Below are 3,619 nucleotides of genomic sequence, written 5' to 3'. Positions count from 1 at the left end.
AGTAAAGACCATTTCACTTGGCGATCAGTTAAGGAAAAAATAACTGGACAGATTGGGAGGAGGTGTTGTCAGGGAGGGCTCCCTGGAGGAGGTGGCAAGCACCCAGAAACCCTACGGAGAGGAAAGAGCCAGATGCAATGCAGGTCTGGGCAGGGGGCATTCCAGGCAGAGGGAAAAGCCCGCGAGAGCAGTCAGTGCCCCACAGCCCTCTGCGTGCCTGTCTCCTGCCCGCTCTGTCATTCAATGACAGCGCCTGGTGCGAGGGTCTGGGTTCAAATCCTGTTTCAATCCGTTCTCAGCGGAGTGATCTCAGGCAAGGCCCCTCCTGGGCCTCAGTTTCCTCACTGAAAAATGGAGAGGCTCACGCACCTGCCGGGGGCTTACAGTGAGGGTCAAAGCAGGGGTGTAAAGGGCTTAGCGCGATGCCCACCTCGTAGTGAGTACTCGGCCAACATTAAGCCAAGACAGAAAATCCCTCACCCCTGACGCCAGACAAGGCCTAATTATAGAGGCCCAAAAGGTCTCTTTTCAGCTCCTTGTGACTCGGGACAAGGGCCAAGGAAGCTCGGGCTGCCCAAGCGAGGAAGGTTCTCCCTGCGGTCATGTGGTCTCTGCCAGCTGGCTGGCCCACTCCCCCTCTGCCGCTGGCCCTGCGGCACCTGGCCGAGCCAGACCGTACAGCAGGCCGCACAGGGGGCAAGGGACAGGGACTCGGGCTGGCCTGACCGATGAGGAGCGGCAGGGGGGCACCTCGTTCTCCCCATCTGCCGAGGGGAAATACCCGTGCAGCTTGCTCCCCGGGGCTCTGTGAGGATTCAGAGGAGGGCCTGGTACTTAGGCGGGGCCCTGTTCCACCTCCCCAGTCTACACGGACACGCGTAAATGTGAAATTAGTTGTAATGTAGGCAGACGTTCCCAGAGGCTTTCTTTTCTTTTCTTCGGCAAATAGATGCAGAGCCCCTTGATGTGTCTGGCTCTGTGTTAAGTGCTAGGTATACAAAAATGCCCATGACGGCCACCCAAGGGCTTACAGGGCCAATGAAGAGGGTCACTGAGGTGGCCGGGGCATGTTTAACCGGCTCAAAGAACAAACTAGCAGTTCTAGAAAGAACAGCCGCTCCTCTTTATTCTTCCACTGGCTTGTTTATTCAGCTCTGCGGGGCACCAGGCCTTGTCCAGCATGCCTTGGTGTCTGAAATCTGCTGGGCAGGAGGTGGGGGGACCTGATCTCCACCCCCGAATGTGGGACCCTCTGCCTTGACCTTGGCCTCCAAGATGACTGTACTTAGCTCAAGATCTGAGTTCAAGTCCTGGGCCTGCCCCTGCCCTGCTGGGCAAGTACGTTGCCCTGCTGTGCCTTTAGTGTCCTCATCTATGACACGGGTGATGGTAACAATGACAAGGCTCCATCAGGGCTCTTTCGCGGGGTGTTGGCACACAGGTGATCTGTGTCTGTCTGGAGGATGATGATGATTCCAGCACCAGTACGAGCCTGGGCTCACCATTGGATGATTTGGGACAGGATTTCCCTACTCCGGGGCCATTTCCAGGCCATCCTCCGGAAATGAGAGTTCTGAGCTAAGTAGAGGTGACTACCCTAGATTCTCCCTTTCTTCCCGTTACCACAGAATTGTCGCCTTGATCAGGCAAAGACTACATTTCCCAGCACCCCTGGCATCCGGGTCGGGTCACGTGACTCGCTCTGGCCCATGCACTATGGGAGGAAGTGGTGTGCATCACTTCAGGACCCGTATGGTTAACAAGTGCCTGTATTTACTCATCCCTTGTTTCCCCATCCGCCAGCCGAACGGACGGGACGCCCAGCCACATGCTGAAGAAGGTAGGACCACAGACGGAAGGAAAGCGCCTGAGTGCCAGAATCACTGCATAGAGGGGGGCCACCCAACCGGGAATGCCAGCAGTGGTGTGATGTAATGAGAAATAAAGTTTTATTGTGCCAGACCACAGAAGCCCCCATTGTCAATGTCAATGCAGCCAGCATCTCCTTAATGACTACATATATACAAATGTCGTATATGCATCATCTGCTTTAACACTCAGCAAACTTCTAGAACCAATAACGCAAGCCGCTCATTTTGGGGGGAGGGGGGTCATCTCTGCACCCAGTGTGCCGCTTGAACCCACGGCCCGGTCACCAAGAGTCGGGTGTTCTACCGACAGAGCCAGCCAGGCTCCCCACAAGCCACTAATTTTTTTGAGCATTTAGTTGGGGCCAAGCACTATTTTCTCCTTTATCTTAACCACAATTCTATTAAGTTATAAGCCAGGCTCATAGGATTATTGGTATTCCCACATTATAGATGAGGGAACTGAGACTCAAAAACGTTCAAAGAGCTGCCCAGAGTCATCAGCAGGGAAGTGCAATTAGCCGGGTGAGAAGCCGGAGTCCACATCCTAAACCGCTGTGCCCCCTGGCCTTCCAGAACCCACACAGGTGGGTGTGACAAGCGCAGATTTACAAGCGAGGACACAGAGGTTCACGGGAGGCCCCTAACTTGGCCGCAGTCACAGAACTAAGTGGCAGAGGCTGGCTTAGAACCCAGAGCCGTCCAGCTCCCCTCCTAGTGTGTTTGCCTCATCCACACGGCCGCCTCAGCTGCTGCCTCTTCCGCAGGCGTTAAAGCCCTGGCCCTGTTTCCATCCACCGGTGTTACGGTGCCATGGCTAACGGCGACCCTGGCATCCACAGAGCCTGTTACGATGCTAAATAAATTTTTCTCTTGGCGGCCTTGGCGCTTATTTAAGCACCTGGGAGGCTGTGAGTGCCTCACGCTGTCCAAAACACTCTTAATTACTATCTAATCAAGATATCTTTCACCGCAGAAAAAAATCAGACAGGAGAGAGGGGGAAGGGTTCCGTGCGCGCAATTTTCACGGCCAGCGTTGGGCATCGCCTCCCAGCCACGGCATCCCCTGAGTCTCGGTCAGCGAAGGGGGGCAGAGAAATGAGGAGGGAGGGAAACCGTCTCTGAAAGAGGCTCTAACTTTCACCCAGCCTTCCCGCTCCGTGGACTTGATCTGGAGGTCAACGGGAACAAGCGAATGGTGAAGACGGACGGGCGAGAATACTACTCGCGATTCGGCTCAGTGCTGTCAAAGCGAAATATTGGAAACATCTAAAATGTTCAGCGTCAGGGCCCGTGTTAAATAAACAGGTGCATAGGTGTAAGGGAGTACTATGCAGTCGTTAAAAAGAACGCCCTGGAGCCATCTGGGCTGCCACAGAACAATCCAGAAGAAAAAGCTGCCTGCAGGACAATGCGCCTCCTGTTCTCCCATTCCAAAACAAAAGGACAGTTACCGTCACTGCCAGCATGTTTTGAGAGCGTAAAATACTCTATTTCGGGGGATCCCATTCATGGCCTCACTCAACCCCTGCCAGAATCCTATGATGTAAGAGCTGTTACCTAATAGAGGAGGAAACAGAAGCTCAGAGAAGTTCAGTAACGCGTGGCCCAGGGTCACATCCTCAGTGAGGGACGGGGCTGGGATTCACACCCAGGAAGTCGGAAAGCCACCGCTAACCATGAAGGTACACAGCCTCCCCAGACGCAAACGAGCATCGTGGCTGACAGGAGATTTCCATTTCTTCGAAATG

At 54.4% G+C, this 3,619-nt stretch overlaps 1 long non-coding RNA gene across 2 annotated transcripts; it reads left to right on the top strand.

The window, feature by feature from the left end:
* Nucleotides 1-1,471: 1,471 nt before the first annotated feature.
* On the top strand, nt 1,472-3,190 carry LOC123587978. Of its 2 annotated transcripts, XR_006707639.1 has the most exons (4): nt 1,472-1,588; nt 1,804-1,840; nt 2,322-2,455; nt 3,017-3,190. It is a non-coding gene; the product is annotated as an uncharacterized LOC123587978 (long non-coding RNA). The 2 variants fall into 2 exon arrangements; XR_006707638.1 differs by lacking the exon at nt 1,472-1,588 and having other exon boundaries at nt 1,729-1,840.
* The last annotated feature ends 429 nt before the right edge of the window (nt 3,191-3,619 follow it).

The sequence above is a fragment of the Leopardus geoffroyi genome, chromosome D3 (assembly GCF_018350155.1).
Source record: "Leopardus geoffroyi isolate Oge1 chromosome D3, O.geoffroyi_Oge1_pat1.0, whole genome shotgun sequence".
NCBI lineage: Eukaryota > Metazoa > Chordata > Mammalia > Carnivora > Felidae > Leopardus > Leopardus geoffroyi.
The sequence above is the reverse complement of the archived record's forward strand: the minus strand, read 5'-3'. Positions and strand labels throughout refer to the sequence as shown.